The sequence below is a fragment of the Chroicocephalus ridibundus genome, chromosome 16 (genome assembly GCF_963924245.1).
Source record: "Chroicocephalus ridibundus chromosome 16, bChrRid1.1, whole genome shotgun sequence".
Lineage (NCBI taxonomy): Eukaryota > Metazoa > Chordata > Aves > Charadriiformes > Laridae > Chroicocephalus > Chroicocephalus ridibundus.
In genome coordinates, this window is record NC_086299.1 from 3,459,960 (window position 1) to 3,481,902 (window position 21,943).

Here is a 21,943-nt window from a genome sequence, read left to right on the forward strand (position 1 = left end):
CCGCTTGCTTCCTCTTCTCTTTTAATTTGCTCTCAGCCTTCAAACTTCCTATCCTTCACATTTTCTAGAAAGGAAACAAGTTTTCTCCTACTTACAGTGTCTGCATCTGCTGTTTTCTTCTTCCTCTGCAGTGAAGAGGTGTCTCTTGATGCACAGGCATTAGGCATCCACGCTGATAACACCAGAGCCCATCAAGTCTGTAAGAAACATTGCACCATTAAATTAAAGCAAAGAGCTTATTCCCTTGTAGCAGAGCAGTTTCCCCCCAAACCCCACCACAGCCTGACCCCTGTCGGGGCAGGGGCTCTAAAACTCATGAAGTAGCAGAGTTTTCTGCTTACACAGTAAGGAAGCTACAAACATTCCAAAGGTTCCTGCTGGAGCTGCAGGTTACCCAGCCCTTCGCTGCTGCCCATCACCCATGAGCAATTCTTTCAGCACAGACTTTACTGGCACGTACACAATAGAGATGCGCAAAACAAGAATATAACACCGCTTGTATTTTGCTGTTGCAGCTCTGCTTCCCTTTCCTGTAGCCGTGAGCCACCCTCCCGTTCACCACCCCACCGTAGCTGAACATACCAACCTCAAAGACGTTGTGGAGCCTCCCAGCTCATGCATCAGTCCTGCAAGGACTCCACGTGCAGCAAACCTCCCCCCAACAGAAAACTGACCCTTCCAGAAGGCGGCTCAGAGACCCCTATATAGAATTAATTGACTTGACAAAGGTGCTCTGATTAAGGTGAGTGGAGCCAGCTGGATTCAATCAGGTTCATCAGGTCTTGGGCTGGGTTTTGCCAGGGTGTGCGGCATGAGGGCAGTCAGCTGGCCATGGAGAGCCCCGTGTGGAGCAGCAGGATCCCACTGCTCCTCTCTGCTTCCCAGTGAGCCGCGCTCCGAGGGCGGCCACCAACACAGGTGTCTGTCACCCCTGAGGTGGCACCTTGGCACGTGAAGTCAATTTCTTCATGGATGTGTCAGTGGCTGAGAAACAGGAGATAAAACTGCTGCTGTGGAGGTGTTCTCCAAGCATACTGACTAATGGGTCGATTCCTATTGCACGTCCTAAGAAATGGAGATTTATTTCATTATGAAGAGAGATAAACCACACGTGTTGAAACAACTCAGCCCACCAAGCCAAAAGCCAGGCAATTAATGAATTTTAGGTGGGCTGCCAATAATTTCCAGTGACAGGTGAAGCCCATCTTGTGTCATCCAAGTAACACACACACACACCCCCAACACCACACACATATCCCCTCCCCTTTCATATATTTACGGTTACTTGGAACTGGAGAAATTTTGTCTCAGAGGTGAGTTAACCGTTAGGCACCCCAAAGGGTCTACATTTAGTATTCATGACGCTTCCGATGTTTGGATTCTTTTATTTGTAGTGATTGTATGTTTCATAAGTGTAAAGGCGACTTCCTCATCCATACTGTGGAAATACGTAGAACGTAACTCAATGTCATTCAGCCTGCTGATATTTCTATTTCCAGAAGAGAACAGGAACACCGAAAAAAACCCAACAAACCCAAGTCTTTCCCAGCAAATTCTGATGTATAGGATGTGACATAATGGTGCAAAAACTTTTGGCAAAAACAGGGCTTTTAAATTGCTCTGCTCTGTTTTGCTGTGGTGGGAGTTTTAATGCAGTGCACTTTGCCTAGAACTGACACGAAAGAACAGACAATCACCTACAGTGTGTTACAGGGAAGAAAGAACAGAACAATTTCCCAGACAAAAATACATTGAGCTCGGTGCGCTGTTTGTTGGTTACAGCAAACAGAAGTGCTTGATGTGATGGGTGCTTTCTGGCCGCCGGGAGCCCTTCAAGGGCCCCCAAGCCGGGGGGAGGTGGCGGTGATGCGGTGGCAGGTACGTGCTACAGGGAGGTGAGAGGGGACAGGACTTTATTTCCCATTTTACAAAGCAATTTGCTGGGCTCCGTGTATTTCGCTGGGCTGGGCAGAGCGGAGCAGGGAGCAGCACGCTGCACTCGGCGAGGTGACCGGGTTTGGGTCCCAGCGCTGCCCGTGTTCCCGATGGGTTTGCTCCTTCGCAGTGGATGGCAGTGGATGAGGAAGGGGCCGGCGTAAGAGGATGCCCTCTTGCAGCCCCCCTGAAATAAAGCCGTGCCTTTTGGGGGGGCTGCTCCACCTGCCTGGCACCCATCAGGCTGGGCAGAGGGTGTTTCTCCATCAGCAACGTAATTCTATTTGCTTTACTTGGCACAAAGAGGAGATGCATGTGTGATGGTTTGCATTTAGAGCATCTCACCTGTGCTCCTTCATCTCCACACACCCTCCAGCAAATCCGCCCCTGCGGAACCGCTTCAAAAGCCGCTTGCCATAATTTACAGCGCGTGGGGTTTATCGGTTTCCGCAGAAGCATGGTGTATGTATTGCGTACAGCCACCATAGCCTACAGCGGCCGCGGGGCACCGGCCAAGCCCCGTCTGTGAGTCGGAGCAGTGAGGACACCCTGGTGCTAACACTGCTGCCTTGTACATTCTTTCTTTTTCTCTTCCCCCTCTCCTTTTCTAATGAAATCTTTCCATATTATTAATGGATAGGGTGGATCTATAGAGTGTGTTCCTTCCAGGATTTTCTTGTTTGCTGCAGTCTTCAAATTTTCCAGTTCATTTCCTATTTTCCTGCTCTAAAACCCCTGCCAAATAAATCCCCGAAGCGCACTTTGGTACTTGAACAGAAAAAACCCCACATTTGAGAATAGACATTTGATCCAGACTCTTGTAAATCAGTAGCAATTTTCCCCTCAAATATGAGTCATTTTCATCAGTGGCTGACAGTTCCTCAAGGTGAGCTTTTATCTAATTAACTATGTGGATGCATTTCAATCACCCAAATGGGGAACACTGTGTCATACAATTTATGTGAAATTAGTCGTCCAAGAGCGCTCAGCCAAAATATGAAGACTGGACTTATGATAGGCTATTTAATCAGGTTCCTTTAGGAATTAAATGATTAGGAATGAAATTATTGAAATGGATTTATGTCTGGATATTCTAAATGACACTAGCTCTCACAGCCGAAGAAGGAACAGGTACCCGAGAAAAAGTTCCTCGCTCATGGACTGGAATATTAGAAACAAAAGTGGCTATGTAATCCCCCATGGAAAGAATTATTTCGGTTTCATGTAATCCCTCACCAGAAAAATTGGAAACATTACAACCTCCACTGATATTAGAGCTCAAGTGGATGATGGTGCCAATTGGAACAGGTTAGGAGTCGGGGAATTCCTTAGGACATTCGAGGAGAAAAAAATTCTGAAGTAATTTCATGGGTTACTGGTAGTTTTAATCCCTTCTGTGGCTTCTGAAAGAAAATCCTCACACATTTAGTTGCTCACGACACGGACGCTTCCCTCTAAACATAAACTGAAAATAAAAGCAGTTGGACATCAGTCAAACTGGTGGAACTGCTATTAAACGAGTCAGGCAGCCTGATATCTGAGAGTGGTTATTTGAGTGTATAACACTGGCGATTTGGGGCTGAGCAAATTCTGATTATTGGCGTGATCCACTCTTCTCTGTTTGAGGATGAAACAGCAGGTGATTCTAAGGGCCCTTTGGCTCTGAACACCCCCCGCTCTTCACGGGCCCTGTCTGAGGCAGGAGACAGCTCAGCCCTACAACATCACCGCCCCACACAGCAACTACTTGGACTTATTTTTGCTTTTAAATATCCTAGGTAACATTTTTCTTTCTTCGTTTTCTGCCAGCCTTCAGACACAACTTCCTAATAACAAAAATAATCTCTCTGAAAACGCATGCTCTAAATTTCTTTAATCTTTTCCACAGTATTTAAAATGACAGAAATGGAACTGACGCTCAGGAAGAAAAAGCCCCGGATTCGGTTTCACTCATAGACATAAAGAAGAGAATTAAATCAGGAATCCAGCCCCAAAAGCTGTTCTCTTCAGTAAATGGAGAGTGATGAAAGCCCAGCAGCCCGCAGGTAGGTGAAGTCTCTCTCTCTCCGCTGTTTACCTTAACCGGAGTTTAAAGTTATTTGCTTTAGTTGCAAAAGGTTAGAGGGGAGGAATCCAGATCTTGGTGACTTGCCCTAGAAAGTCTGTGACAGAGCTGGAAATGAAACCCCCAAGAGGGCAAGCCGGAGGTTATCCAGTTACTCTGGATGCGCAGGGATCCATTCCTCCCCTCCTAAAGGAATAACCATCTCACATCAGTAAAAAAAAACCAGTTTCGAAGTAAATCCACTGAATACAGCGGGATTAAAACAGTGTAGCTGAAATCAGCATCTGGACTATTGTCTTGGATACCTTAAAAGCCCATGATTTCTTCCTCTAGGGGGATGTGCTTCTAGGAAATACATATTACTTTGGCTGGAAGACAGTACTTCAGAGAATGTCATCAGACCACCAGCGCCGTTTAATAGTTCAGCCGTGTTGTTCTGAGAAACGCTGTTTTCTGCTGGAATTCGGGAATGACCCATAGAAACAACTTTGGCAACGCGTGTATTTCCTGGCGGATTTGTCAGGGTAGCAAAGGATCTGAAGAGCTGAGTCTTTCCAAATCTTCTCAGCTCAGCTGCATTACAAGGGCTAAGTGGCTCGCCAGTGGTTCCTCGCTTTGTCCAAGGCAGGGTTACAGTCGATCCGAAGCGTCTTGAGAACCGCAAGGGAGGGTGGTGTTTTTTAACACCACCAAATTCCCCTCTCCATCCTTGCCGGGAGAGATTCGTTGCGAAAAACAAGCAGTAAATTCTCAAACGTGGCAAGAGCGCAGCGCTGAGGGCCAGGCAAATTAAGACAGATGTGCTGAACTTTGGGACGGCGAGGATGTGGTTTGGTGTGGCCGGCCATGTGAAGGCTCTCAGAGCATCCTCCCTCCTCAGACGCGGGAATGAAGCAGATAGCGTCATGAGACACAGTAAATCGAACCCGAGGTGACCGTGGCGGGTGGGGTTGCAAACCTGCCGCCGTTCTCGGGGCCTGCAAACGGGGTCCAGCGCTCGGCTCACTTTCCCAGCGAGATTCCTGCTGCTCGGGCGCATTCCTGTCACCCAGCCCTGAAAAATAGAGGAGGAAAGCGCGGGCAAGTGTGTGTGAGAGAGGGAAACGCCTTGTCAGGAAGTTTTGCAAAATAGAGGGATTCCTTATCGTGTCACACTCTGCCTCTGCTCAGCCACAGAGGATCAAGCAGCTTTCTGGAGGGCAGCAGAGCGCTCCGGTGAGCAGCCACAAGCCAACTCAGCAGTCGCCATCCTCGGCAGCTCTGTCGCTCCCCATACTGCAAAGCCACACCAGCTCTTCTGCCCTTTCACCAACCACCCCAGCAGCAGGAGTCAGGCCCGGGATTTCAGCCTTTTTTAGCTTGCGCGATGCAGCCCTTACATCCTTGGTGAGGTCGTTTTCTTTTCTTTATGTGAACTACATAGAAGCACAATTCAAGGAGAAAAATTAGCCAAAACCATTGGAAAATTCACAGGCAAATGAGAATGATACTCAAAGTCAGAGAAGATACCTAATTCTCCCAGTCCCCTTTTAAGGAAGCCCAGCGGCTCAAATTTGACACCCATTAGAAGTATATCTGAAGCTTCCAGTGAGAAAAAACACTTTCTGCAGCTTTTCTTCACCGAGAAGAAAAATCTCAAACATGAGTGACAGCTGCCACATGACAGCACATTTCATGACTTGCGTACTGTCAACTGGGGTCACAATTTTTCCAACATCAGTGTTTTTCTTTTTTTTTTCTTCCGTTCCTCTCTTTCCTTGATTGTAAATATCAGACTGCAGACACAAAACGAATCACCTTGGTGGGAATGGTCATTAAAGACGTGGGTAATATACACGCTTATTGTCCCACATGCTTTTCCATTTAAAATATTTGGCCTGAGAATGTGGGAGGTAAAGAACTTATATTTTGAGGTCTTTATAAAACATAACTTACATCCCCTGATTTATGCTCCTTGGGACTTGTTCTATGTAAAACATTTAACTAGCTGTACTTTAGATAAAAGAAACATCTGAAGCATTGGTTGTTTTGGAGTTTCTCATTCTTTTCTGCCATATATCTTCATAAAATTCAAGCGCCAGGCACAATATTTTAAGTTCAGAACCTTTCCTCTTGTTCCTGAGTTCTCTTTTCTATAGCAACGTTTCTAATATCACTTTAATATTCTCCCCTGCTGCTGGGCTCGCAGGACCAACACAGCCCCTGGTTGCACGAGGCAGCACAGTGCACCCATCGAAGTGGGGCATCGCTGGTTTAGTTCCAGTTTTGCCACTACGTGTGAAAAATGCGGTTCATGAAACGTCAGCTTCCACCGGCATCAGTGTCCAGGTGACAGAACCCGGGGTGAGACCCTCGGCCCCCTGGGGCTTCAGCATCACCCTTTGCAAAGCTGAGCGGCACGTGTTGGAGATCTACGACGTGTTGGGGCCTACGGAAAAGCTGGGCAGGGGCTGTTTGCAAGGGCATGTAGCAATAGGACGAGGGACAATGGTTTAAACTAGAGCAGGGCAGGTTTAGATGAGACATTAGGAAGAAGTTCTTCACACTGAGGGTGGTGAGACACTGGCCCAGGTTGCCCAGAGAGGTGGGGGAGGCCCCATCCCCAGAGACATTCAAGGCCAGGCTGGACGAGGCTCTGAGCAACCTGGTCTAGTTAAAGCTGTCCCTGCTGACTGCCGGGGGTTGGACTAGATGGCCTTTAGAGGTCCCTCACAACCCAACACACTCTATGATTCTGTGATCTAAAATGAGCTGAGTGGTGAAAACAGGAGCCCCTCCTCGCTCGGATCAGAGGGCTTGTGCTGCGTCTCTTTAGACCTATTGCCTGAGACACCTTCCTGAGCAGAAACAGATGCACCTGTGCACCCTGCCAGTGCGGTGCCTCAGTCCCCCTTGTCCCATCCCACCACCGTTTGGGGTGCACATGTTCATACTGGGGCAGTTTGGCCTCGCAGCTACGGCAGTAGATGGGGATGCAGAAAAGTCTAAATTGAATTCCTGGCTCTGCTACATACTTTGGTCAGGACCTGAGCCAGGCGGTTATTTCCACCTGTCTCTGTTTCCCTTTGGTAAAACAGTGACGAGATTCTGTCTTTTCTTCTGCCCTGCGTGCGAAGCTCCGCAGGTGGTTCCGCAGGGGCACCTCGGCTGCTCCAAAACGTGCTCCCTCTTCTACAGAGAGGTCCTCAGCCACGGTAAGAGTTGGCTAATTTGCTCATTCAAGAAATAAGGGTATGGAGGTGGTCCAAGCACCCTGCAAAAAGAGCTCTCCTGCTTGCTCAGAGCTGGCTTGTGTGTCCGCGGCCAGCACGGCATTCCCATGCACGGAGGTGCCACCAGGAGCAGGGACCGCCTTGCCCCCCACACTGCTGGGGCTACGCGCTGGATGCTTCGAACAGCCACCGCTTCTGCCAGCTATTACTGTAGCCATAGATACACTGCCCTTAGAGAAATCAGAATCAATTTAGGCACCTAATACTGGGATGTCTGTGAGTGAATTGGTTTTGAATTAATCGAGTAAAACAAGGCAGCGAAAACCCGTGTAACATGTTGGGCTGGAAACTGCTGCAGCCCTGGGGATGGGACGACAATGCATATTTTACGCCGTGAATTTTTTATTAAGGGCTGTTTTTTTTTTTATTTTTTATTATTGAATATGAATATTTTACACGTCCGAGTTCAGAACAATGCTTTTTTTGGCTGCCTCTGCACTTTTCATGGTTGTGTACCCTTGCATTGCATAACTGAGAGAGATCCATTTACACACGGGGGGAAAGGGGACTAATGAATCTCAGCAAAGCTAACTTTATTGTGTGTGAAAAAAAGCACTCTGAAGTTTTCCAAATAAAAAAAAAAATACGTATATAAAATACTTGCACGGAATGGCTTAATAAAATCTGTGTGTGTGTGCGCACATGTGTCAGCGTGGGGGTGTGTACAATGACTGCTGACCCTCTCAGCCAGAGCCACATCTTACTCCACGCGGCGACATCTCCGCTGGGAAAAGCTCTAGAATGTTCTTACCTCCTTCACATCAAATCCCTCACATTCGGGTACTCACCCGGGTGTTTCCAAAGTTGGAGAAATGGAGGTGGGCTTGCCAGTTACTTGGCAGATGAACCGAAAGAGCTGCCCAAACGCGACTCCAGGACTGGTGTTTATCTGCCTTTGGTAACCCCGTCACCCATTCTGGCCACTTCTAAATGTCCTCAGAGCTTGTTTTCACCCTGCCAAGTCTGCCTAGGGCAGAGCCTTGGCCTTACCGCTCCTTCCTAGGCATTCCTGCTGTGCCGGGGCTCTGCTGGCCTTTGGGAGAGCGACTGCTCTGTGCCGCCACACTGCCAGGCATCTTCGCCGAGCATCTTTGCCAACCGCCAGGCTCCTACAGGCAGCTGGTGTTTCCGTCACTGGTAGGCTGCACACCGCTGGCCTGCTGGCATCGCTTCATTCTGACCATGGGTGGTGAAGAAATGCCTAATTTACCCAGACAATTCGGCTCTGACCTTGCTTGCTCAGCCTGGCTGTCAGCTCTTGCGTGGTAAGAGCGTGAGTGCGGCGGTTCTGAACTCTGTGCTGTGCCCTAAGCGTCGCCGTGTCCGGGGAAACAAAGGGACTCATTTTCCTCCCTTCGTCCAAGCCCCTTCTGAAGAGATGCGCTTGGCACTCTCTACCCAGCCTCTTTCAGAACAAGCTGGCCATCACCGTCCTGCCCGAGACCTACGATACAAGCAATAGGACAAGAGGAAACAGCCTCAAGTTGCGCCAGGGGAGGTTTAGGATGGATATTAGGAAAATATCTTCACCAAAAGACTTGTCAAGCATTGGAAGAGGCTGCCCAGGGCAGTGGGGGAGTCGCCATCCCTGGAGGGATTTAAAAGCCGGGCAGACGCGGTGCTGAGGGACGTGGGGTAGTGGTGGTTTGGGCAGTGTTGGGTTGATGGTTGGACCCCATGATCTTCAAGGTCTCTTCCAACCCAGACGATTCTACGGTTCTGTGATCCGCAAGGCAGGGGTGAGCGCACTTTCCCAGCAGCGTGCTCACACAGCCCAGCACGAATGAGGGCAGGGGACAGGAGATTTGAATAATAAACATAATAATTATTTGTCTAGTGTATGTTTGAACCCAGCCTTTTTGTTGCGCATACGACAATGGTGAGGAGAGGGAGCGAACAGGAGCTCTTGTTCGGTTCTCGAGAGCTTGCAACCAAAACTGGGCAGGGTGATAAGAACCGCATTGTTTTGGGTAATCAGTGTGCATTGTCCCAGGCTGACATTACTGCATACTAATAAAACCTTTAAATTCACGGGGAATGGGGAAAGTGCAAAATGATGAATTGTTTGACATTTAAAAGAAAATAAAGAGCTGCTGCTGGATTGAACCTTAAATGAGGCTTGGGGGGGGAGGGAAAAAATTACCAGGAGCAGGTTGAGATTTTTGCGTAATTCCAGTGCAAACTTCACAAATTATTTTATGTTTCTGATCTCGTGGCCCCAGAGTCGCAGGTCTTTGCGCTGATACGTGCTCTTAAAGCAAGGGAGAGCACTTACCCCAAATAGCACGTGGGGCAAGTAAAGGATGGAGCGAAAGAAGGGTGTTTATAAGTGGGAACCGATGCCTGATGTGCCCAAGATTAAACTTTTCATTCCACAACAAATCACTGGTAAACCTAGGAATTAACTCAGACCTCCTTAATCCCTGCAACCAGTCCGAAATTCCCCAGACCGGTGTTGCTTTCCTGAGTCGGGAAAGATCCCAGGTATTTACAATTTAAATCCCTTGTGTATCCAGAGGACAGGTAGAGCACAGGTGGAAATAGATCCGAGGAAGGGTCCCTGCAATTCCCTTCCTATGGCACGAGGGCCAAGGCAATAAGGTCCCAAATGATTAAGACCTCGGACCTCTTCAATCCAAAAGTGAAATATAAATGAATTCATGAATTTCCAATGCCCTGTGCAGGGATGGAAACGCAAGGTGACCAAGAGACCGAAGAGGCTGATATCGAGTCTAGAGCCAGGGAACACGTGCCAACTTCTGCTATCTTGTTGTGCGTCCTTGAGCAAAGTCACGTCTAAGAGGTAAATGGAAGCAGCCGGGCAAAACCAGTACTGTGGGTGGTACATACCTGTAATAATGGTTTGTTGAATGATTTTCAGCTGGGAGGAGCTGAACCAGGTGCCTCGATGTAAAACCAGTTTGGTATCAATGAATCCATCCTGGCTACATCAGGCAGTATCTCACTCTGCGAGGGGGAACTCTCATCCAAAGCACACACAGAGCTCTGCTAGGTGTCACTCTCCAAACACGTTTCGTGGCTGCATCGGGGTTTGCACAGTTATCCCGCTTTTTGCTTTTCCTTTCTCCTTCCTGACCACAGCCTAGCGGTGCACTGGTCGCCCAGGTTCCCCCTCCTTCCCAGCACACTGTTTTTTGCATTTTTATTTGCATTAGATTATTGGAGCGGGAGTCTAAACACTTAAGTTACTGCAAATCCTTCCTCATATGGAAGTCTGTGAGCTGTAAAATATTTAAACTGTCTACAGTTGTACCTCGTTTGTTTACACATTTGCAGTGGGCTGCTAAAAGGTAACATACTGCAATAGAAGAAGGATCCAAGACTGCTGATTCTGATTTCATAACAGCTCTAAAAGCGCTCTGCATGCTTGCATTAACTTGATGGAGTCTCATATCTCAACTTTCTGAAGCCGCAGGGCCCAAGCGGAGCAGGAAAGCTACGTGCTTGTCTCCAGACTCTTTGCTTTGTGCTTTCACCCTGGTCACTGGGGAAAATGGGGTTAGGTGGGGCCTTGCTGTAGTTACTGCTGGGGTCACCCACAAACCCTCCCCACTCCCCTGCCCTCCTCCCGCTGCTGGGTCTTTCAGCCCGTTTTATTTTCCCATCGCCCTGCCGAGGAAGCGCTCCAGGGCTCGGTGGGCAGCAGAACATGGCCTTGGATGTGCCTCTCTTCAGAGCACTTGCAAACGTCTTGCAGAAAAGGAAAGGAGTGTCGTGATCCTTCAAAGGGCAGCGAGAGGAGGTGACAGATGACTAATCAGTCCCAAGGCAGCAGAGGGCATCAATGAGTTTGAAGATTCATCTCCGGAGCTGAATGAAAATAGCCAGATGCTGTACTGAATAATTAACAAGACACATTTCAGCTCTTTTCCCATTTTCATGTTATTCTTGAACAAATGCAAGAAGTTCTCAGGTATATCTTAAGGTTTTGGGTTTTTTTCCAAATAATTTTTGAACAATATGAATATCACAGCGCTTATCAGTTTCACAAATGATGACGAGCTTTCCACTGCCTGACTGGATGCAGTGCATATCTTTGCAGGTGTGGATAAAGATGATTACTGTAAATGCATCGTTTTCAAGTTGTTTATTTGAATGCAAATGTCATTGCTGAAAACTCACACCTTTGTCATGAGTTTTCACAGTTCACTTTGGAAATCCAATCAGTTATCCGTGGTATTTAAGCTAGGTAAGCTTATTTGGTGGAATTATTAATAAAAACCAAGCTTGGCGAGGCAGATTTGCTTAGTAGTTCAGGCAAATATTTGCAGGATTGTTTTGTCGCTTTCCCTAGCTCTTGGTGATGCAGGAGAGGAATAACTCTTCCTCCTAATAACACATCCAGCTTTCCCAAAAGAGAATCCCTGACAGCCAGGCACCAACACTGCCACTTTCTCTTAGATGCCTGACATGAAAACAAAAATATTTGTTCAAGAGTCATCTAAGAATAAACCCAAACTAGGTACCTTTCACCCTGTGCTCTCTGATTAATTTACTAATTTTAATTAACATTCTATTAAGTTATCTAATTGCAGTCTCATGTAGTCCTTATGCTAGAATATTAATGAAATCCCACCGATGGACAAACGGAGGCAATGTTTTATGTGATGTGACACAGCGAATCACGCGGCAAGGCCGCTAACAGCACGGAGATATTCCCAGTTTGAGAGCTCCATTTTAACGGTGGACCAACTTATTTTCATTTTGTGGGCAAAAACAAACTTAGAAGCCCAGTCCCCTCTGAGATCCTCCCGGGCCGCTCGAGGAGATCTCCAGCGCTATGGCGAAGGGTCAGCAATCCCCCTGAGCCCTCTATTTCTCCATCAGAGGTCTCTTTCCACTCCTTGGAAGTTTACGGCGGATGGCAGGGAGCCAGCGCCCACGGGCATAGGATGGAGGTGGCTTGTTCTCAAGTGTTTAAAATTCTGACAAACTGTTTGCAGTTCTAGCAGGGATCAACACATTTCTAGAATTAAAACCAACATCTTGGATAGCAAAAACGCTCTGAACAAGGACTCTTTCTTCAACCCAATGCACAAGGGACCTTTCTTTAGTAAGCTATAAAATCACTTACTATAAATCAATTATTTTTGTACTGATTTATTAACTGCTCTCCAGATGTTCAGATTGGCACTCAAAAAAAAATTCCTGGATGGTCCTACTGAAAGTTTCAAAAGCATTTTCTCTGGAATACTGTTGGTCCGACCTCATTATAGTCTTCCCTGGTAAGCCACATATTCCTAAACACTCTTAAACTGGCACAAGGGTGGAAGCAGCAATCCACACGGATTACATCTGATCTTGTGGCGAGATGGTCTTGACATGAGTTGCGTTGGGAACTCCTGCCTGGAGCTCCTTCAGAAACCTCTCCTTGAAACCTTGGAAAAGAGTTGATCTGCCCGATGGCAGCACATTCCTTAGGATGTTGGACTGGATATAGTCACAACACTTGGGGATGCTCTGGAGGAGCACCCTCCCAACCCCTGGCCCTGGGACTTCTGGCTCTGCGGGCACAAAAAGCACTTCAGGAGCTCAGAATAGCCGCTCTCCTGCCTTGACAGCCCTTCTGTCAGGGAGAATGTACTCGCATATAAGTTTTTCAGGCTTTTCTTACATATTTTGTCTAGGATCTAAAGTAACATAGCACAGCTTCTCCTTCATATCCCTGACAATTTCTCTCTCTGCTGTGCTTACAAAGGAGTGCCCGGTCTCCGAGAGGAGCCTGGCCAGGCATTTGGTTACATCTCTGCCTGCAAAATCCAGCCTGGAAATGCCGCATAGCACATAATGGCCTTAGTAGACAGGGATCGTGACAGTGACACCGCTGCGACTGTCCACCACTAGTCCCGCTGTGCAGCCACCAGCGAACAGGGCTGTCACAGAGTCACCAAAGGGACAGGCACCTGGAAGCTTTCTAACTTCATCTCTGCCATTTTTCTTGATGGGACAAAGGATTGAGAAAGGTCTCGGTCAGCAGCGCTGGCCTCTCACGTGGTTTCGTTCTGAGATCTTGTTCAGATAGTTATCTCCAAATCCTCTCCATGTCGTCCCAGGATGTAACAACCCCATTTTCCATTGGGTAAGTAAAAGACAAAACGCCCATTCTGGACTGAGCTTCTTCCCTGACATAGCGGTCCTTATGACTCGCCCCAAACATGACAAGTGTGAATTTGGGATATCCCACAAGGGCAGAAATAACCGAACGGGGGGATGCCTGTTGCCTTACGCTGTCCAGAGCCGATGTGAAAAACCACCGTGCGGGTCCCTGCCGCCACAGCATCAGCCGTCCTGTGCAGGATGGTGCCGTCCCTGGCAGTGGCTGCTGGCACAGAGCATCGATGGGATGTCCCAGGGCCCCCAGCTGAGCCAGGGCCCGCTCCGCCGAGCTCCCCGTCCTCCGCAGCTGCACCGGCAGCGCCGCTTCCTTGGGGAGCCGGCGGTGCCGAGCGTTGTGATTCAGGGCCTGTATTTGGAAGTGAAACTGGGTGTTCTTACTTCCCAGATAAATTACAGCAGAGAATCAATGGATTTTTTTTTCAGACCCTCAGGCACAGAGGAGGGTCGGTTACAGTAATTGCATTTGCATTGATTTATATTTGGATTCTGTTTGGGGTTTTGCTGGGTTTCTAAAGGAAATGTTTTTAATAAGGTCAAAAATAACGTGAGAGCTCATTTTAGAATACAAACCCCAGATATCTCAGAGACCTGAGAGGGAAGAATCTCAGCAGAGGAGGTATGCCGCTCCCCATACGGCTCCAAGGCAGGCTGCGACTCCGTTCCGGAGTTACTGCTTCCCCGAGACACGTGCACACCTGTAAACTCTGCGGAGGGGAAGGGAGATGATAAACAAAAGATCCTCGTTACCAGTGTTTCTAGTGCTTTATTTTCACACAGGTTTTGGCCGCCAATAAACACACAAACATCTGCGGTACCTTTTAGATCCGTCAGCTCTCAGCAGGGTTTCTTGCTCATGAGTGGTTGCAGAAAGCCATGCAGTCGGTCGGACGTTCTCCTTAAAAGCATTTCTGGTGACTGACATGCCCCCAAATCCTTGTTATCGCTCACAGTGACCCACATCTGTTTGAGAGATGTCAGGCAGGGGAGGATGGAGGCCCCAGTCCACACACAGTATTTTCTCGTGGGGGGGTTCAATGATGCTCACAAACATGCCAGCAGGCACTTGCAGCTTCATCTCCTTCAGGGTCCACTCCAGGCCAGGGAAGAGTCTGGACCCCCCCCGAAGGCCACAGAGGCTCCTGAGCACATCAATGCCATGCCTCATGATGGTGTTGAAGATCATTTTGTGCGCACCAGGAGCTTCAACTCCAATGTTTGCAGGCACAAAAAAGGTCTGTGGTGCAGGAAATAGCTGGTTGCCTGCCTGGATGATATTGTTGTCAGGCAATCTGTATTCTTTCATGATTTCTTCTGGCTTTGCTTTCATTTCTTGGGTGGGGTCTAAAGCTCCGTAGCACAACTGAACAGCCCAGACCCACTGTCAAAGAGTACAGCTGGGACAGCCAAAACATTGGGGTCAGACATTTTTCGCAGGGTTGGTGGTCCCCGGCACTGTTTGCCCGTTCCCCTTTTACAGGCTGGTGACCATTGCAAAGGAAGCCCTCTCGGGGATGTACAGCTTGCCGCTCCCAACACGTCTGACCCCGGCTACCTCATAACGGTCAGTGACACAATAATACGTTTTCCCAGCAAGTTACCTGATCCCAGCAAGTTACCTGGGTATGGCCAGCGTAGCTTCACCTGGACTCCAGCCACAGGACCATCAATTCACCGGGACGGATCCACAGATCATGGACCATGACTGTATCCCTGTAACGAGCCTAAGAACATTTATTTCTCAGAATAGAAAGTCCTGTGTTGCAAAATACATGCATGACAATAATTAAAATTTTCACACGAGCCGCTGGCTTAGCTAAGACTCTACAAATATTTCTGAGAGTTGGTGAAGATTAGGACAACTTTGCCTCCTTGTATTAACTGAATTACCAGTTTGCTTTTCTGAATAACGTCTGCACTGGAAGCAGACCTTTTTGAACTGAATCCTTTGTGATCCTTTATAGGAAACTCTTAAAAATATTTTTAAATAGCTTGAACTACGTTTGGCACTGATGACGGCATTCTGGGATATTTTTCCTTGTCCTTGTTACTTCATTTACAGGTTATTTTTTGGTAAAATCACAAAAGTGAAATAATAATTTCTGCCTCTTGCTGGTTTAAAAAACCCTGACAGCTTTAAACAATGCTTATAATACCTTCTAGTGCAGAGAAATTCCTTCCCTTAATGAATCTATGTCGGAGGCTGCTGACAAGCTGACCTGCCTGCAAATAAACAGACATGCAGATGTCTTCCTTCCACGCTTCCCTTTTCCATTCGGCACTTTGCTGAGAAGAACAAACTCTTTTCTGGAAGTTTGTTTAGAAGGATTAAAAATATCCTAGATCTTCACAAGCGATCCTCATTGCACATCTAATGGTTGGGGTTTTTTTATAATTTTCCTTCAAGAGAAGATTTCCCAAAGAAGAAAATTTCCACAGCTTTGAATCCAATCAGACCTGACAATCCAACTCCGTTTACAGGGAAAATTTCCTTTTTAAAAAAATAATAAATCACTATATAACTTCGGTTTGAATCCTCGGCTGCCAGAGTTTAATTGCTTCTCCTTGCGGCTCTAAATCCAGGGCAGCTTCAAAGCAAGGGTGGCTTCTATTAAATTTAATTACTTTTTCCTGCAGCTCGCATGGCAAAGGTGCCAGCTACTAAATGAAGGTGCTTATGAATGAGAGGCAAATTACAAACAAAGATACATATTAAAAAGAAATTTTAAGCGTAAGCAAACGACCTCCTTGCACAGAGACGTTTACACCCCAGATGAACTACTAAAAAAACCCCAAAAACCCATCTAACAAGGGATCAGCTCTGCGTGTGTTATTTCCATTCTGCTTAGATTCCAGACATGTTTGTGTTAAATGCCACTCTATCCATTTTAGCAATTTCTCTAATCCTCTTAATATTTGTGTACATATATTTCGGTGTGTGGCACACTTGTTTTCAGGCGCGCTTCTATATTAATGTCAACAGGTGTCCTAATCATTTAAGAGGTTGTTATATGCATCACACTAGAAGCCCCATTTAATCCTGCGTGGTCTGCATGCAGCGTACAGCGAAGCACTCTGGTTTGAACGCGGTGGCGAGTATTAAAACAAGGGAATATTGACTGTGATTATTAAATGGCAGTTGAACCTAGATGCGGGAACGCTGTTCTGTTCCCTCATATTGGTTCTGTCATAAATCACCTCAAAAAGGGCACGTGTGAATTAACTTTATTACTACAGGGTTTGCAAGAAGGGAAATCGCTGTTTGTGTTTAACTGAAGTGCTGTAAACTGAGCTCGTAGAAGAGACAATACGAGGCATCAAAAATTTCTCCTGCTCACCTGGCGATACAGCTTACGTGGATATGATGAGATTTCGCTCAGGGATGGGAAACCAGCTCATTTTCCGAGAGTCGATCCGTCTTTGGCCTCTGACGTCTGCCAGGGGCTGCCAGCTGTGGGGAGACATGTGAGGAACTGGACTGAGACGAGCAAATCCATTCCACAGGAGCCACCGGCGTCTTGACTAGATGGTATCCGCTGTTCGTCACCTCTCAGTGGGGCGGAGTATGAACTCGAAGCCTAGAGGCACGTTGGGAACGCAGTAATAACGCAATTCCCACAACATACCAAACATAAATGAGCTCTGTCCCACAGATGCTGGGTTGTAAAAAGCCATAGATAGTTAAACGTGTTGTTTCTAGGCCGGTCTCCCTCGCTTTATGTCAGTGCTGAGCACACATTTTCACTCACCTCCTTACGTGTGTCCTTTTGCTTTATTGACTGTGTCGCCCGCACAGAGTGACCCCCCTGGAGGGCTTATCTGCTCTCCATGGCCGTCCTCTGCCTGCGTACTTCTGGAGACAAACACGGAACTCAGGGCAGATTCCCAGTGAACCAGTACAGGCTGGAAAACACCTAGAAAAGGGCGATGAGCTTTGGAAGGTCTGACTACCTGGGGTAAAACCAGAGCAAACTCCTAGTCTTTACACCCATGTAAACGCAGGGGCCCCACTGATGTGTAACACCTGCCGTAGCACATTTCTAAATGTCTTTCCCCATTTAGAAAGTGTTACCAAGAAGAGAGACAAGTAGGACCAGAGACCGAGGGCGGGAAAAAACAAGAGGCTGACACGTGGTGGACATGAGCGTCAAGGCAGAATCTGGTGTAAACAGAAGCGTACTGCCTTTTTACGTACAGTTGTAATTTAGCACTTCCTGGGATATCCCAGAAACAAACCAAAGGATTTATGAAAGCACTAAAACTAAAGCGTTAGAAGTCTGTGCTTTTACAGCTGAAAGATCGCAGTTGTAGAACCTTCTCCCTGGAGCACGGATATGATTTGTGTAACAAACAGGAGTGCATTTATGGAGTGAATCCAAATGCATCAGAAATAAATACTACAGGAGAAGAGGTGTGGAAAAGAGGGTATTTTCAACCTCGTGGAAGTTTGAATGAGGAGGGACAAAAATTTTCTGCTCTGAATGCCACCACTGGGACCGAATGTGGGGAAGACAGGCTGGAGGCTGCTCAGCCTTCCCCATGCCCTGGAGAGACAGCTCGCCGCGCGCGCAAGGACCAAGAGCATCCAGTGCTGCGGTGGCAATAGGCGCCTTCACCAAGTCAGCCTGTCAGCACACGAGGACAACACTTACGCTGTGCCACAAGTCATTCAGGTAGAGATACGAGCCACCGAATTTTATTATTTATATCGAGATAGTGCCTGGAAACCCGTGGGGCTTTCCCAGGGGCTGCAGAAGCGAACAGCAAAGGGCAGGCCCTGCTCAAAAGAACTGAATCTGAGGAGCGAGACCGAACAGGTGGGTGAGACAAACAGGGTGGAAGGCAAAGGAGACAGTGTGAAAGAAATCAGGGGCTGAGAGCAGTTCTTAGCCAGTAAGAAGCAATAATCACCATCACAGATGCTTAGCTCTAACAACTTGACAAGATCCCTTTCTTCACATAGGAGCTGTGTTTGATTGCTCCCATACTTGTTTCCACCTAAAATCCCCATTTTGCAATGTCTTCGTGACACTCCAAACATCCACAAAGCTCTTTGAAGTTGAATTTTAATGTGTTTATTGACACCAGTTATGATATTTCAAAACACATGGGCTACAAATTGTTACCATGCACTCCTAGTGTTTACAGTAATCCCCATATTAAAACAAACTCGGCCTTTCCTGATGATTTTATATCTTCTTGCTGACTCACTTGCCTGTGTTTATTTAAACTCCTGTTGAGGGTTTTTTTTTAATATTCAACACTTGAAACATCAAAAAAAACACCTATCTGCAGATTTCATATACTTTTGAAACATTTTGTGTTCATTTTTATGGGCACCACATGGCTCAAATCCTCCTTTTCAATTTTTCTTGCAGATCTGTGACTTACAACACGGGCTTCCCATGCTCGAGCCCAGCAGTTAACCCTGCGTGTGCTGCTGGCCTCGGGGTTAGAACCGCTGCCAAGGCCCGTCCCAGCCATGGGTAGCTCCAGGAGCTCAGCCCTGGTGCAGCAGCTTGGCCAGAGGAGGTTTCTCTCTGATCTCCACATGCTAGAGGTGGGCTTAAGCTGCAGCAAGGGAAGATTTTAGGAGTCCACACCTTTGCCCATTGGAAACGATTAGGGGCGCTCTTCCTTCCTTTGGCCCAGGCTGGACTGCTGAACTCATGAGGTCTCTCATCCATTGAGGACTCCTTGGCCGTGTGGCTCAGCTGCAGCTCCTGAGGAACATGAAGTGGCCCCGAGGTTCAAGTTCAGGGCTTTGCCACCCTCAGGGGGTCACGCTAAGACAAGCAGGGCCAAACAAGCTGCCTGTCCCGCTACCGAAAGCGGCGGGCGAGCAGGCACTTGGATGTGGATGCTGTCGAGTCGCTCGGGACGATGCGTCTCGCCAACGTCTGCGGCTCTGGGCCATAAAAGGTTTCAGTAAGCAACTCAGAGCCAGGAAGGTTGGGCCCTCCACCACGCGGCATGAAACAAAAACGTTTTAAAACTCTGTGTTTTAGCGTCTACTGTTACAAGTGAACAGTCTTATAAAAGTCCCTATAAAGGACGAGACAGGCCTGGGCTCCAAGACCCTTTTCAGCACCAAACCTCCTCAGTGGTGTCGTGGGCGGCTGCACCGACCGATGCCGGGGAGGAGGGAGCAGGATCCGCTCCTCCACCAGGACCCACACTCCTGTTGATGCCCCCAGACAGACCCTCTGGAAAGCAAAGCCAAAAAGACGCGTTAATTTTGGCAGTGAACAAAAGCACTGGGGAAGGGAGTAAAATCAATGTTTGCTAAATAGAAAAGAAAAAAAAGGTATCTAAATTGGGGGGAAATACATTTATTTTATAATTCCTAAAAGGTATTGCAGGGAGGGAAACCGAAATCGTAAACAAATTATAAAATACAAAAAGTTACAAAGCATTGTCCTTTTAAAGGAAACTTAAATTACTGCACTGCTAAATTGGAACAGCTCTGGGGACTCACTCATGGTCTTCTACTCTTTAGACTCACAAAGTCTAACCAGTATCTCTAGGGGTGGCTGGATTTAATAGTATCATCTAAAATGTAATAAACTCTGCGAGTGATGAACAACCGGGAAGGTGCAGAACCCACTGGGATTCAAATTTAATTCAGATGATTTGGAATTCAGCATCTGAGAAGTACTCGGAGTTCACATGTTATTTTCCATGTTGGAAGAAAGAAAATAAGACCTATTCCTAGGAAACAATTATAAATTATGCATAAATAAAAGTCTTGGTTGAAAATTCAGGTATTTAAAATAATAGTCTTATTTGAAAATGAAGAGAAGTCCAGGAAAAGACTAATATTTCTTATCGTCTGAACACTCTGAATCAGGTAAAACAATTTCACTAAGCTGAGCCCTAATCACTCACCCACAAATTAACCTTTCCTGGGGAAATGGCAGAACTGAGGCCTCCTGGCTCCACTCTCCGAAATAACTCCATCTCCTGCAGGTTGCCCTGGAATACTAATGGGAAGAAGGCAAGTTTTAGGATTGAGGCCCAGGCAGAGGAGCTGACAGAGCCGCGCGGTCCATTTCTCGCTCTCCTGGCTCCTGCCTGACCGCGGCCGCGTCTCTCCAGCTCTGCGCTGCAGTGGGCACCCATGAAACACCTCCAGCAACCTCACACCGTCTCCCGCATCTCCGATGGACAACGCCATACTCCACCTGATGCCTTTCAGCACAAGACCAGGACTGAGACCAACATTTGACACAAAAACAAAAGCAAAGCAGCAATTTTGTAACCCTGCAAGAGCAGTCCCCGCTCAGAGCCCTTCAGGAGGAGCGGGTGGCACAGAGACGTGGTCTGCAGCTGGCCCTTGACATCTGCGTGCAGCTCCTGCCTGCTATTCCCTGTCAAACGTGTGGCTCCCCGTCTGCTCAGGTAAGAGCCTTTGTAAAAAAAAAATAAAAAAATTTAAAAAATCAAAATTGTCAGGAGCTTTGAGACTCTATGATGGAAAAAAAAGGGAAAGCAGGGCTCTCTTACTCTTGGAAAACTGTTAATTCAGCATTAAATACACACTGAGCTGTTCTGGAATCTCATTGTTGCTTTATATAGCCAAGTACTATTACCTCTAACTATATTCCAATGGCTGTCGGACTTGGGTTTACGAGCAAATTGTTAAAAGCTGTGCCTGAGGTATGAAAGCGACAAGTGGAAAGCATTCCCATGAAGTATGCAGGACCGCTGGAACCGGGCCAGCCGTTTAGGTCAAAACGCAGTCACATGCCCCGTTAGCTGGTCCGGAACATCCTTCAAATCCAGCTAAGCAAACAGCTCGGAGAGCCCCGCGCCAAGTGCCAGCTCCAGCTGGCATCCCGGTACATTTTATTCTACAGTTGTTGCCGTTTTGGAGGTTATGAAAAGTTTACTAATGAGAAACATTTCGGGACGCTGTGCCAACAATTTGGGCTGAAGGAAGAGCCGTAATGACACGAGCATATATAACTTTGGTGGAAAGTCTGAAACATCGGTTCCACACCCTGAGAACTGCCTCTCTGTTTATAAATCCCAACAATTCTGAACATCAAGAGAAATCTGTCTGCTTGCTCTTCAGATGTTTACATTGTGCTTTCTAAATATTTAAAACCATTGATGAAATTAAAGACAACTTTCACGATGTTGTGTTCCTCGGTTATTTCGTCCATTCTGGTTTGCAGGGACGGTTCTTCTGTTGTAAACAAGAATTTGATACAGCAAAAAGGAGCGTGAGAGCACCGAGCAGCCAGGGATTCCCAGCAAACAATTTTGGTGACCAAGAAAACCCTCTTTAAATGATCTTAACAGATTTCTGTTGGGAAATAATGCCTTGTTTTGATTTCTAAAGAGGAAGGACTCGCAAGCAACATTGCTTTCTCCCCAGCACAGCCAGTCGTCAGTTCGACTGCAAACCGCCACCAGACCTTATTCGACAGAAGATAAAGCAGCAAATCCCCAGACAAGTTTCCTCTTCTCCTCCGTCTGAGAGCAATTCCAGCTAGCGCTGCCAGGGCTGTACACACTCGAGCAGCGTGCT

At 47.3% G+C, this 21,943-nt stretch overlaps 1 pseudogene; it reads right to left on the reverse strand.

Moving 5' to 3' along the window:
- Positions 1-12,903: 12,903 nt before the first annotated feature.
- On the reverse strand, positions 12,904-13,573 carry LOC134524256 (uncharacterized; annotated as a pseudogene).
- Positions 13,574-21,943: the final 8,370 nt, after the last annotated feature.